The sequence below is a fragment of the Physeter macrocephalus genome, chromosome 4, assembly GCF_002837175.3.
Source record: "Physeter macrocephalus isolate SW-GA chromosome 4, ASM283717v5, whole genome shotgun sequence".
In the NCBI taxonomy this organism is placed as follows: domain Eukaryota; kingdom Metazoa; phylum Chordata; class Mammalia; order Artiodactyla; family Physeteridae; genus Physeter; species Physeter macrocephalus.
The window spans coordinates 133966602-133981898 of NC_041217.1; the positions used below are offsets into that span (position 1 = coordinate 133966602).

At 41.3% G+C, this 15297-nt stretch overlaps 1 long non-coding RNA gene and 1 pseudogene across 2 annotated transcripts in view; both read left to right on the forward strand.

Moving 5' to 3' along the window:
* The first annotated feature begins 503 nt into the window (after positions 1 to 503).
* The window catches only part of LOC114486226 (uncharacterized), a 21794-nt gene continuing 7000 nt past the window's right edge, over positions 504 to 15297 (forward strand). The window contains exons 1-2 of one of the 2 annotated variants that reach the window (XR_003679623.2): positions 504 to 640; positions 8072 to 8312. This is a non-coding gene — a long non-coding RNA (uncharacterized lncRNA). The remainder of the gene's footprint in view (positions 641 to 8071; positions 8313 to 15297) is intronic. The other variant, XR_003679622.2, reaches the window with a different exon arrangement.
* Positions 14694 to 14874, forward strand: LOC112063891 (uncharacterized; annotated as a pseudogene).

The window sequence follows — 15297 nt, forward strand, 5'->3', positions numbered from 1 at the left end:
TGGAGTTTTTCTTTTGGATCCGAGGCACTGGATAGATGTTACTGATTCCAGAGGCTAAGCATTATTTATCCCCATTTTACAGCGAAAGAAACCGAAACTCAGAGGTTTAGTGGCATACTCAGCGTCTCAGAGGTGGTGCGAGACAGGCCGGGATTCCAGCCACCCCGGGGGCGGGGGCGGGGGCCGGTGGACCCACGTGCTTCCCCGGGGCGCAGCAGGTCCCCAGAGCAGGGGCGGGGGTGACTCTTGGGAGGAGGGGAGGGAGCCGGGCCGCCACGTCGCCGGCCCTGCGCAGGCTGCACGCTCCTCTCCGCCCAGTCCTCCCGGGCCTCCCCATAGAAGGTAAGCCCGGGCAGGATCCCACGAGGGCTGGCGGGGCCTGGCGTCCTGCTGGTTTCAGTTTCTGAAGAGCCCGGCCCTGAGCTCAGAGGTGGTGAGGCCGGGACCGGGATTCCAGCCACCCCGGGGGCGGGGGCGGGGGCCGGTGGACCCACGTGCTTCCCCGGGGCGCAGCAGGTCCCCAGAGCAGGGGCGGGGGTGACTCTTGGGAGGAGGGGAGGGAGCCGGGCCGCCACGTCGCCGGCCCTGCGCAGGCTGCACGCTCCTCTCCGCCCAGTCCTCCCGGGCCTCCCCATAGAAGGTAAGCCCGGGCAGGATCCCACGAGGGCTGGCGGGGCCTGGCGTCCTGCTGGTTTCAGTTTCTGAAGAGCCCGGCCCTGAGCAAACTGGGAGGCTGGGAGGAGGGTTCTGGAAGCCTTCCCAACAGATAGCAGATTAACTCCCTGCTGCCTGGGTGCCACCCACGTGGGAACGAGCTGGGTTACCGGCGCGCGGCCTCCCCGGTGGGTGACAGTCCCTGCGGGCGGGCGGGCTGGGCACCCCGGCTGCCCAGAGTCACCTGAAGGTGGCTCAAGGTTCCAGGTGCAGTCAGGCTCTGGCCAAGACAGCCAGGCTGGGAGACTAGGCGGCCGCCCCAGGCCCACCCTCCAAATATGGAGCGATCTTCCTGCTTCAGCCTGGCTTGTCCCTCCCCCTCTAGGGCGTTGGTGTTACACAGTGTTAGCAAAATGCTTAGAATGTTTGTTTTCTTTCTGAGAAAGAGGCTGAGGGACATTGCCAAGACCAACATGAACTCAAACCCAGGGCATTCCCTGTCAGACATTTTTCTGGACAGACAGACCTGGGTCTGAGTACACTTCTGCCACTTCCTAGCCGGTGAACTTTGTGTAAATTTCTTCATCTCTCTGAGCCTTGCTGTCCTCATCTATAAAATGGGGATAGTTATACCTATCTCTAAGATATGTTCTGAGGAGTAGATTAGATAGAGATTATACATATTAAGTATTTAGTGCCCTCAATCAAGTCAATTAACATTATTATTATATTGTTATTACCAATGACTAATAATGACACTCAGGATTATTACTAATGCTACTGTGAGCATAGGTGTAAAAAAAATAGGCTCAATTAAAAGTTTTTACTGAGGGAAATAGTTTTATGAGATGTCAATAAAGAAAGAGGAATAACTCTGGGCTGGAAAGTATATACACATGACCTCACGTAATATTCAAACAGCTTCACAAAGCAAGTGTTATACAGGTGGGAGAGTTGAGGCTCCTGGAGGTTAAGTAACTTGCCCACGTCACACACTGAGTTAGTACCTGGTGTCCTGGCCTCCCTCCTTCTGGGTGCCCCTTAAACCCCAGCTAGTCCACACCTGCCAGCCTCAGCAGACGTGCCTCCATCTACAGGGAATGCCTTCTCTTCCCCCAGGCTCACCAATTTGGAGGAAAAGGAGTGAGCTCTGGAAAAGTGGGTAAAGGTCACTTCCTCCAGGCAGCTTTCCTAATTCTCTTCCTCTTCCCCTCGTAGAACAAACCCTCCCTCTTTTGTTCTCCTGGTGCCTGTAGCATGTGACCGCACACCCTTGTGGACTGTGTCTCTTCTCCAGGGAGTGTGCTTCTCTGAGGCAGACACTGTACACTTTTTTCACCTTGGGAGGGTCAGTGTGGTGTTGTAATTAAGTACAGGCTTAGAAGCCCAACTGCCCAGGCTCAAACCCTGGCTCAAATCTTGGCTTTACCACTTGCTGGCTGTAGGGCTTGAATAAGTAACTTCAGTTCTCTCTGCCTCACTTCTCTTGTCATAAAATGGAAATTAACAATGAGATCAGCCTCATGGCCTTGCTGTAGGATTGAACGCACATCTAGATCTGTGTAGATCTAAATATATCACTGCGAATCTCTTGAGTGACAGATGTCCATTGAATGAAGACGGGATTGCTGAGGTCCTGAATTCTGCTTGTTAACAGAAAGTGAAACATAAAAAGAATGTCACTGAGCATGGGGTAAGTGTCGAGGGACCTAGGACCTTGTCCTGAATCTGTCTCTAACTTAATGTGTGGGCTTGGGCCTGCCTGGCTCTTCCTCACTCTCTCCAACTGAAAGAGAAGTTTGGCTCCCACAGCTGGATGGTCTTTGCAAAGTAATAGTCAGTGGTATTAATTCTTTGCCTGTAGGGCTTTTACTGGGGTAATGTTCCAAGTTAGAGGTCATACCCAGAAATAAATGACTGGCTCACCATTGGAAGCACAAACCTCAACCACTGGTAGGTGATTGTGTTAACCATGATTATGGCCAGCTTTTACTGAGCACATATTAGCGCTGGGCCTTGGGCCATGTGCCATCATTATCCTGTTTATTTTTCTCAATAACCCTATAAAGAGGTATTACTGTGATCCTGTGTTACAGCTGAGAAAACAGAGGCTCAGAGGTTGGAAGTAGTTGGACAGGGAGTAGAGTCCTTGTTTGTCGGATTCCAATTCCCTACTGCCTGTGAGAATCCTCCCTAGAGCCTGTTCAAATACCTGTGAGGACAAGGAACCTATTATCTTTCAAGCCAGTCCATTATTAGGCATGCTGAATAGCTGAGAAGGGTAAAGCTGCCATTTTTACATTTGCTTCATGACTTTGGACTTAGACTCAAGGCAGTCATGGCTTAGGTACAGGGTTAAGGGAAGGGAGATTATAATTCGCCCCCCACCAACCCCCTGGAAGTCTTCAGGTGCAGTTTACTACGGAGTGGTCAGAAGACAGAAGCCTCTGTTCTCAGCTTTCTGGGCCTGGCCCAGGTCTCTCATCCACAGAGTCTGACCTGGGGATAGAGCTGAGGGATGTATTTCAGTACAGCCTAGACTGGGATTGGTTGAATGCAAAGAATCAGAAATTTGTGTCTGTGATCACCAGTCAGTTGAGATACATTCCCTTGGAGGTGGTATTTTAGGGAACACGTAAACAGAAAGTTTGGAGCAAGTCAGGACTGCAAAACTGAAAGGAGAAATTTTTTTTTTTTTAATGGTTCCCTGGGGAGGCAGGGCTAGTTTATTTATTTATTTTTTAAAAAATTTTTTGGCTGCGTTGGGTCTTCGTTGCTGCGCTGCATGCGGACTTTCTCTAGTTGCGGCGAGCGGTTGCCACCCTTCATTGCGGTGAGCGGGCTTCTCATTGTGGTGGCTTCTTTCGTTGCTGAGCACGGGCTCTAGGCGCGTGGGCTCAGTAGTTGTGGCTCGCAGGCTCTAGAGCTCAGGCTCAGTAGTTGTGGCGCACGGGCTTTGTTGCTCTGCAGCATGTGGGATCTTACCAGACCAGGGATCGAACCCATGTCCCCTGCCTTGGCAGGCAGATTCTTATCCACTGAGCCACCAGGGAAGCCCTGAAAGGAGAAATTGGCTCCAGGATTACTGACTTTGCCTGGCTCTGTTCGGTTTGTCCTTTTACCGAAAATAAATATCCTGCTTGAATAGCTATAGAGACTCATCATTGCCAACAAGATGAAGTCCAAAGTCCATGGGGTGGCACTCAAGGCCCTCCACTATCTAGTCCCAACTCACCCTTTTCACCTCTTCTCCCATCGTATACCCAGTCCTATTTCCAGCCAGAGAATTCCATACGGTTCCCTAAATACTCCATGTTTGTTCCCTCCTCCATGCCTTTGTGTATGCTATTCTTTTCGCCCATGGCATGCCAACAGATGTCACATCTAGATGACACCAGTCCCATTTTAAAACATGTTGTATTTCCTCTTCAATTCCCAAGACTTTTCCAAATAGTCCCTGCAAAGAGAGAATCTTGGCTGCCTTTTTAGGATTGCAACTAAACACGTAAATAAACAAATCAAGGAACATCAAGTGGAAACATTTAGAGTTAGGGCATTGAGTGCCCTAACCGAAAGCATTACCAAAAGCATTGTGGTAAATCATAAGGCTGCATATCAGTGTGGTTTGGAAAATCTTGCATTACAGCACTACGAAGCTAATTTAAGGATGTTTCAAGAGTGTGCTTCTAAATTGGAACAATTCACTGTGTTATGCTAAAGTCCAGCAACAGGACTGAAAAGCATTGTTAGGGGAACCTCTATAACTTGTTCAGGAAGTTAGCCAGGGTGGGGAAGGCTTCCCTGGGGCATTTTGAACGTGTCATTTTCATCACAGGTTCCAATGTGTAAAGAAGGAGATTCAGAGCCCTGTTCTTCACAATAACAAAATGTTAGCATGAAGTCAGGTGGCCATCTGATCTTGTTTGCCCAGGAAGTTCTGGTTTTCACCCAAGGTCCTGAAATAATTATCAGTAGTTCTCCTTTTATTATCAAGTACCCTAGCGTGGAAGATAAATTGTATGTCCCGCTAGCACTAGATAACCAAACAAGAGCTTGTCTAGGTGGTTGCTTTTCTAAGGCTCTGCCATCTGTTGGATGTCAGTCCACTCTTCCAGACGCAGCCTTTGTCCCTTCCTCTGTGACAGATTAATAGCTCTGCCTACACACTCTCAGGGCGCTTACCTTCACTCACTCTTTCTCCCACTAGGCTTGGGGCCTCCTCACCAAGCACCAGGCTGTATTCTGTGTGTCTCCTTGTGTAAGTCCCAGACACGGTGGGCTCTTAGCAAGAGGTTGTGGAGTGAATTATTTTGGAAAAATAAATACTCCCCAGGAAGTTTTTGTTTGGGTTTACTTTATTTGCAGTCATCAAAGGAATAAAAAAGCCTTCATAAGAACTTGCCTTTATACCTAAACACTGAAAGGTAGATATGAAATACAAAAGTCTTCAAAAGGAAAGTCAAGAAATATTTAGAAAAATGACAAGAAGTGCCCACACTTGATTTTTCATTGTTGTTGTTAAATGTTAAAACGTATCAAGCCTCTTTGTGAGTCCTTTAAATTCATAATTTGAATAGTGACTGCATTTGCACTAAAAAGAATCAGACTTCTTTCTACTTTTCTATATCCTTCTTAAACAAGTGTGTATCACTTTTTCATGTACTTTTCCTTGAGCAGGTATGTTTTTTCTTTAGTAAGTATGTATTACTTTTTAGCTAGGAAAGTTTTTATTAGAAAAGACACAAATGTTGAAATAAAACAAAATCAGTTTTCTAAAAGCTTTGAAAGATCATTTAGATAAACCCTTTTATTCCCTATTCCAAAGAGTCTGTGTGTTGGGGGGAGGGGAGAAGGCGCATGAAAACTAAGACACTAACAGAGGCCCAGAGTATTTAAACGATGCAACAGAAGCTCACGGCCAGTAAGTGGCAAAGTCAATATCTGGACCTAGTTCTCTGAATCCATGTCTCTTGATCCCTGCACAACACCCCTCTAATTCTTTTGGACTGACAAAGAGCCTTTGAACAGGGACACGCTTATCTTGTCATACCTGGAGTTAGATGTGAGCTCCCTGCCTCAACGAGGCTTATTACATGTATACAGTTAAACCATGCACAGCCCCAAATTCAGAGTCGAGGAGAAAAATGGTGCATGGGTTAGGGTTTGCATCATGAGCTTTGGAATCAGGCAAGCTGGGGTTCAGATCCTGATTCCCCACTTACTTGCTGTGTGACTTTGGTCAAGTTACTTAACCTCTCTGAGGCTTTGGTTACTTAATCTCTCTGAGGCTTCGTTTCCCCCTCTCAAATGGGGAGAACAGTTAAGTGTCTTGTAGGATTTGGTAAGGTTTCAATGAAATAGCATATGGAAAGCACTCACCAGTTTCTGAAAGTAGTAAACATTCAAAAATTATAGGCATTAATATAATTATATAATATTAATATATTAATATTATAAATTATATAATTTTATATCAGAATTACTGTAATTATTACTACCCTACTCACCAAGCTTGCACTGAAGGAGAGCTTATCAATTTCAAATAGGGACACAGCCGACAATTCTTTCCTAATACCCATATGCCAGTCCCAAAAGCAGCTTAACCTAAGAAACCTGTTTCTGAGGAGGTGGTGATTGACATAGGAATTGTATGTAGAGAAGCCTGTATGACTGGTTCCTTTGCCATCAGGCATTTTCCTATGTTCCTAGAGTCCTTGATAGCACATTTTTTTTGTTTGTCTGTTTGTTTTGTTTTTTGGCTTGGGCTTTGCAAAACTTCCTGGGGGGTAGTTTTAGTCATCCTTTCTAGCAGTTTGCAAGAGTAGGTTAAGAAGCTGGAGATCATAAAAAATGTCCTGATATGTCAGAAAAAGGGAAAAAGAAGGAAGATGGCGCCTCATGTTTATTCACTTGAAATATTGCTGACTAGTTCTTTCTTCTTTAATCTTTCATGGTGACTTTCTTTTCTTCTTTCTCTTTTTTCTTTTCTTTTCTTTCCTTCCTTTCGTTCCTTCCTTCCTCCCTCCCGCTCTCTCTCTCTCTCTCTCTTTTCTTCTTTCTTTCCCCCTACCTCCACAGACATCTGTTTACCATGAAAATAAAAGTAACCTTGATACCCTGGCATCTACTAAACAAATCCATTCATTCAAGCACTAACCAGCTCATCTGCCATATATTGCTAAATACCCACTGCATTAGGTCCTATGCCAGGTGTAGACATGCAGGTTACATAAACTGTCTATGGAATATGAACAGACCTGGGTTCCAACCTCAGCTTCACTAGTTACTATAGATTTGATCTTGGACAGATTAGCCACTTACCCTCTGAACCAACTCCTTCTCTCAAACTCCCTGTCTCAGTCATGGCACCATCATCCTCCTCCGGTCCCAGTTCAGAACCTGGGAATGATTTTATTCTCCTTGTTAACCCTCTTCCTCATGTCTAATCAGTCCCTCAGGGAAGGAGGATTTAACTCCTAACTAGCTCTTGAATGTGTCTTCACCATCATCTCCATTCCATTCAACAGATATTCCCTGACAGCCTGCTCTGTCCCAGGCTCTCTGCTGGACATGAGGATACCTTTCCCCAAGGAGCTTCCAGACTGGTCAGATACACCCATAGACACACAATTCCCCTACAGTGAATGTGTGTGATGGTAATAAAAGCCCACTTTTATTGCACCCTCAACACTGTTAGACGCTGTCCTAATTATCTTTATTTTATAGATAAGAAAACCTAGACAACAGAGTAAATAAGCAACTTGCCCAAGGTCACACAGCTGGGCAGCCATTGAGGCAGGATGCAATGGTTTAAAAAGCTTCAAAGCCAGCTAAAAAGCCATTGCTGTTAACCACCACTGAACTCTGCCTCTGCTTATGGACCCGGGAGCAGGGTTTCAGGGCACCAGAGGAGGAGCTTCTAATGAGACTGAAGGTCCATTGAGCTGCTGTCTGTGCTGAGCCTTAAAATCTGAGTAGGGGTTAGTTAGCCAGAGAAATCCTCCCCATTCCTACTGCCACCCCCCAGCGTGGGCCCTAACCTTAACCAGCCTCTTCATTGTTCCCACTCCATCAGTCTATTCTTCCGACCTGCGCCAGTGAGCTTTCTAATCAAATCCAATCAGACTCATAGATATAGAGAACAAACTAGTGGTTATCAGTGGGGAGAGGGGAGGGGCAAGTTAGGAGGAGGGGATTAAGAGGTACCAACTGTTATGTACAAAATAAATAAGATACAAGGCTATATTGTACAGCAGAGGGAATATAACCAATATTTTATAATAACTATAAATGGATTATAATCTTTAAAAATTGTGAATCACTATGTTGTACCCCTGAAACACATGTACTGTAAATCAACTATACCTCAATTTTAAAAAACTCTGACCATCTCACCGCTTTTCTGCTTTCATCTTAGAATGTCTTTCCCTCATCTACAGGGGAGAGTCGAAACTACTCCGCACGACCTCTGCCTCGCTCTCATCTTTGCTCCCACCTCCCCCGGCCTGAGCCACGCCGAAGCACTTGTGGTCCTCTGAGTGCACAGGCTCACGTCTGCCTCTGTGGGCGTCAGGTGTCGGATCCCACTCCCTCAGCTCCTATGGACCCTTCCGGGCTCAGCTCCTTTCAAGGATGCCTTCCTGGATCCCACAGGCAAAGTAGAGTACTGTCAACAGCATGCTTATCACACCCCAGATAGTCTTATTTTAGCTTCTCCCCCTGAATCGGAGCAGTCGGCTTCTGAATCTGTCTCCTCCATTACACAGTGAGCCCTTTGAGGAGTATTGGGCTCTCCTCACAGGGCCTGACGTCTAATGAATTCTTAGAATGAATGAATGAGTGAATAAATGAATGAATGAGTATTGAGAACAAGGACAACTTTTATGTCTTTTTATCTCTTGCAGCTCATAGTATAGTGCTGAGGACATGGACATGTCCAGTTAAATATTGACTTACACATCTGTGGGGTACAGTCAGAACTATGAGAGGGTAAATGCCCTCCACGAAGCCAGAAATATATCATGAGAAAAGCACTGGACAGGTGGTTAGGACATCTGGGCCCCATCGCCAATTAGCTCTGTGGCCTTGGGCAAGACATTAACATTTCTGAGTCTCCATTTCCCCAGCTATAATACTGCTGTGAAAAGTGCAAGAGGGCATGGATGCTGAAGAACTCTGTGAAGTGCTGGGTCAGCCAGTGGGAGCCAAAGGCATGATTCCTCCAGCTAATCTCCAAGTATCAGTCTAAGTTGGGTTTACTCAGTGCTACTGCAGGCCATGGGAAAGCCTTTCCCACCCTTTCTCCTCTTCTTGGTCTGAGTCCAGGAAGATTTCCATCTGTACCTTGTTCGCAAGCCAGACTCTGAACCTAGTGTTTGGAAAAACAGGCAAATTATATTCGCCCAGGTGTATCCTGTCTACGTACTGAGCTGTAAGGCCAAATTTGTTCTCAGAATAAAGTGAGTACACACACGTGTGGGTGTGTGTATATGTGTGTGTGTGTGTGTGGGTGGGTGTGTGTGTGTGTGTGCACTCTTTCATTAGCAGGGCAGAGTTCAGGATAATAAAGGCAACTGTGGGGTAGTGGTGAGAGCTCTGAACTTGGCATCAGAATATTTGGGTTTTAATTCCCACCATTGTCACTTCTGTACTGGATGACTTTGGTTATATTCTTAACCTCCTGTAGCCTCCCTCCCTCATCTCTAATATGAAGGCAGTAAATTTGCCACAGATTCATTGTAAAGATTAAGTGAAATAAGGAATGTAAGGCAGCGATCCCAGAACCTGGTGTGTGGTATGTACTATATTGATGTTTGCTTGTTGATTTTTACTTGTATTAATAATAACAGTGTCTAATGTTTTCTAGGTGCTTTCTAAGCATTTCACATGTATTATATTTTTTAAGTCTCATCACAGTTTTAAAAGAGAGATCTTATTATCCCATCCTAAAGACTAGGAAATTGAGGCTTTAATAGGTTAAACATCTACTCCAAGGTCACAATAGAGCTGGTAATTAAGAGAGCCAGGGCTCAGATGCATGTCTCTCTATCCTAAACTGAGGCATTTGGGACTTCCAATGCAAATATGTCTTAAGTCAACATTTTCCCCATTATCCTACTAAGAAATTATACTAAAGACACAATAAGAACAGGGGAAAAAAGTTGAAGATTCAAGTAATTGAAATATAAGCTTAATTACATAAGTATCTATGCAAACATGCACACTAAGAAAGATAATGTTGTTGACTGAAATTGGTTTGTTAAGAAGAAGAAGAGGAAGACAAGCACACTAATTGTGTCATTGCTTAGAGTAATGAATTAATAGATACTGTCCAAAAAGTAGAGAGAACTAAAGGTGTTACATAAAGATATAATTAACATGGTAACCACTAGAACAGAAATACAAACCATCCTAAATAGCAGAAAAACTATATGTAAAAATAACAAATCAAAACCATTTATATAGTGAATGTCATAAATACATAAATAATTGTAAATAAAGGCTAACTACCTTCTGATTCCAGCCAAGATGGATAAGAGGGACTGAATTTACTCTCCCACCCAGAAACAACCAAAAAGACCAGACAAAATATATTAAACAATGTTTTTCAAGACTCTAGATATCTGGAAATGAAGAACAGTTATCTCTGAAAGACAGGAAACAAATAAGGTGAGACCTACAACTGCCCCAGTTTACTATCTTGAGAGAGTTTTCAGTTTTGGGCATAAGGAAGGAATCCAGGCAGAGCCTAGAAGACTCCCTGAGTTGAGGAGATGAAGCTGAGAGTTCAGAGAGACAAAGGCAGATAGAATTCACAGGACAGAGTACTGAGAGGAAAGACTCATAGACAGAGGACTTTGAAGAGCTGCACAGGGTTTTGGTCAGCACACACATGAGGAGGTTATCCAAGACCAGGGAAAGAACCCTCCAAAAGGATTAGCACTCTTGCATTTGTCAGTAACTCATGGGTCAAAGACGAAAGCAAAGGAAATTATAAAGTATTTGGAACTTAATGAAAATAAAAATACTTCATATTAAAACTTGTAGAATGCTGCTAAAGCAGTACCTATAGGAAAATTTATAGCACTAAAATGCTTATATTAGTAAAAAAGAAAGCTCTCAAATCAATGACTTCAGCTTCTACCTTAAGAAACTAGAAACAAAAGAGCAAATCAAACCCAAAATGAGCAGCAGAAAGGAAATAGTAAAGGCCAGAGCAGAAAATATGGACTAGAAAACAGAAAATCAATGGAGAAAAATCAATGAAAATGAAAGTTTGTTCTTTAAGGAAGTCAATAAATCAATAAAACTTTAGTTGAACTAATCAGGGAAAAAAAAGAAGAGACAAATTTTCAATATCAAGAATCAGAAAGACAACATCACTTCAGATATTAATAGGATTACTAGGGAATATTATGAACAATGCTATGCCAATAAATTTGAAAACTTAGATGAAAAGGACAAATTCCTTGAAGAATACAAACTACTAAAGCTCACTTAAGAAATAGAAAACCTGAATTGCCCTCTGTTAGAGAAAGTGAATTTGTAGTTGGAAAAACTAATTCTAGGCCCAACTGGCTTCATTGGATGAATCTTACCAAACATTTAAGGAAGATTTTACACAATCTACACAAACTCTCCCAGAAAATTAAAAGGAAGGAATACTTTCCAACTAATTCTGTGGTGCCAGAATTACACTGATACCAAAACCAGACAAAGAAAAAAAATAAACAAAAACAAAAACCTACCAGCAAATATTCCTCATGAACATAGAGGCAAAAATTTAAACAAAATTTTAGCAAATTGAATTGAACATATATAAAAATAGTAATACTTGTGACCAAATGGAGTTTATCCAAGGAATGAAAAGTTGGTTTAATATTAAAAAATCAGCCAATGACATTTATCATATTAGCAAAGTAAAAAAAAAACACACACATTATGTTTATCTCAATAGATGAAATATCCATTCCTGATAAAAACTCTTAGCAAGCTAGGAATAGAAGGGAACTTTCTCAACCTGTTTAATGGTATCTATGAAAAACCTACAGCTAACATCCTACTTAATGGTAAAAGAATGAATGCTTCCCCCGAACACTGGGAAAAAACAATGATATCAACTCTCATCACATTTTATCAACATTGCAATGGAGTTTCTATCCAGTGCAATAAGGCAAGAAAAAATAAAGGGAATCCAGATTAGAAAAGAAGAAATAAAATTCTCTTTATTCTTAGACAACATTATAGTCTACAGAAAATTTGATGGAATCTAGAACAAAGCTACTAGAACTAATGAGTTCAGCAAGGTCACAGGATACAAGATTAATATTAAAAATCAACTGTATTTCTATTTAGTAGTAATGAAAAATTGGAAATTTAAGTTGTTGAAAATAATATTTACAATAGCATTAAAAAATGTGAACTACTCAGGGATAAATATGACAAAAGATGTGCAAGACCTGTACACTAAAAACTATAAAACATTGCTGAGAGAAGTAACAGAAGACTTAAGTAAATGGAGAGATGCATCTTCTTCATGAGACCGGAGACCTAATATTGTTAAGATGTTAGTGCTACCCAAGTTAATCTATAGATTCATCACAATCTCAATCACAACCTCAGTGGACATTTTTGTATCAATTGACAAGCTATTTCTAAAATCAATATAGAAATATAAAGAAACTTGAATAGGGCTTCCCTGGTGGCACAGTGGTTGAGAGTCTGCCTGTCGATGCAGGGGACACAGGTTCGTGCCCTGGTCTGGGAAGATCCCACATGCCACGGAGCGGCTAGGCCCGTGAACCATGGCCGCTGAGCCTGCGCATCCGGAGCCTGTGCTCCACAACGGGAGAGGCACCTTGAATAACCAAAACAACTTTGAAAAATAATAAAATTAGAGACTTAACGCTACCTGATTTCAAAATGTATTATAAAGCTGCAGGTATCAGAACAGTGTGGTATTGGTGAAATGGCAAACAAATAATTCAACGGAACAGAATAGAGAATCAATAAGTAGAGCCATACATATATGAACAATTGATTTTTGACAAAGTTGTAAAGGCAATTTAGTGGGAAAGGATAGTCTTTTCAACAAATGGTACTAGGACAACTGGATAATCTGTATCCAATTGCAAAAATATTGAACTTTGATTTATACCTTGCATCATGCACAAACATTAACTCAGAATGGATCACAGACATAAATGTGAAACCCCAAACTATAAAACATCTTAAAAAAAAGCATAGAAGAAAATTTTTGACCTTGAGTCAGAAAGTTTTCTTAGATACAACATCAAAACCATGATCCATTAAAGAACAAATTGATAAATTGGACTTCATCAAAAATTAAGAACTTAATTTTTCTTGAAAGATACTATTAAGAGAATGAAAAGATAAACCATCAACTGGGAGATAATGTGTGTAAAGCTTATATCTGTAAAGTGCTTGTACACAGACTATAGTTGACCCTTGAACAACCGTGTGGATTTTCAACCCTCCACACGGTTGAAAATCCATGTATAACTTTCAGCGGCCCTCCATATCCAGTTACACATTCGTGGATTCAACCAACCACAGATCATTTAGTACATGTTTATTGAAAAACAAATCCACATATAAGTGGACCCACACAGTTCAAACTGATGTTGATCAAAGGTTAACTGTATATAAATAACTCTCAAAACTCAGTAATGAGAAAACAACCCAAAAGACTTAAACAGACATTTCACCAAAGGAAATATGGATGACAAATAAGCATACAAAAAAAGCTCAACATCACTAGGGAAGTGCAAATTCAGACCATAATTAAATACCACTACATGTGTATTAGAATAAGTACAGTTAGAAAGACTGACCATTTCTAGTGTAGGCTTGGGTGTAGAACAACCAGAACGCTCATGCACTGATAGTAGGACTATAAAATGGTACAACTACTTTGAAAAATAGTTTGGAAGTTTCTTATGATTTTAAACATGCACCTATCTTGTCATTCCACTTCTAGGTATTATCTAAGAGAATAACTTTTAATTTAGACAGAGAATTTTTAAAACAATATTAATATGAGTATGTATATGAATGTTTATCACAGGTTTATATGTAATAGCTAAGAACTGGGAATAACACAAATGTTCATCAACAGGAGAATGGGTCAACAAATTGTGGTATATTTATACAATACAATACTACTCAGCAAAAAAAAGGAATGAAGTATTATACATCCAGCAATAAGGATGAATCTTAAAATTATGCTGTGTGAATACAAGTCAGACAAAAAAAGAATATATATTGTATGATTCCATTGATAGAAAAATCTAAAAAAATACAAACAAATCCATAGTGGTAGAATGCAGATCTGTGTTTGCTGGGGGTGTGAGTGGGAAGTGGACTAGAATGGGAGGGAGAGATTGCAAAAAGCTTGAGAAAAATTTGGGTCATGATGAACATGTACACTATCTAGATTGTGGTGATGGTTGTATACAAATATACATATATACCCATACATATGTCAAAAGTTATCAAAGTGTACATTTTGAAGATATTCACTTTATCATATGAAAATTATACTTCAATAAAGTTGGTACAAAAAACCCATTACTTACTTTAAAAGTAAAATGTATGTAAAGTTGAGAATATAGCATACAACTAGATGACAGAAATAAGAGCCAAACATATCTCTTACATCAATAAGTATAAATGGGTATTAACTCACAAAAACACTATCAGACTGAATCACAAAGCAAAATTCAGGTTAAGCCAGAAAGGTTAAAAAGGTGGAAATGTGTAACAGGCAAATGCAAATTGAAAGAAAGCTGAGGTTGCGCATTCATATGAGAAAACATTGAATTCAGGTTTAAAAAAATGCTAAGCCAAACAAGGAAGATATTGTATAATGGTAAAGGGTGCAATTCACAATGAGGCTATAAGAATTTTGAAAATCAGTGAACCAAATTACACAGCAGCAATATTCATACAACAGAAATTATAAGAGATGCAAGAAGACATTAACAACAATAAAATCATGGTATTAAAAGGTAATTTATATACTTACCTGGCAGGGGAGATACCATGATCATGAAGGTGGTTTTCCCAGGGCATGGCTTATCCATTGCATTACAGATGTGCTGACCCCCATGATTTCCCCAAATGTGGGAAATTTGACCGCATAATCTGTGGTAGTAGGGGAAAAAAATGTTAAAAAAAAAAGAGGTAATTTATCCTCTTAGACTCTGATAGATGGATAAATAAATATAATAAATATCTAAACAACAAATATAAAGCAAATCTAATTGATATATAGTTGTCGCTCAGTATCTATAGGGAATTGGTTCCAGGACCCCCATGGACACCAAAATCTGCAGATGCTCAAGTTCCTTATATAAAATGGTATACTGCGTGCATATAATCTATGCACATTTTCCCTTACACTTGAAATTATCTCTAGGTTACTTACAATACCTAATACAAGGTAAATGCTGTGTTAAATAGTTGTTGGAGTGCAGCAAATTCAAGTTTTGCTTTTAGGAACTTTCTTGTTTCTTTTTTTTTTTCCCCTGAATTTTTTTTTTTTTTTTTTTTTTTTTTTTTTTTTTTTTTTTTTTTGCGGTACGCAGGCCTCCCACTGTTGGGGCCTTTCCCGTTGCAGGG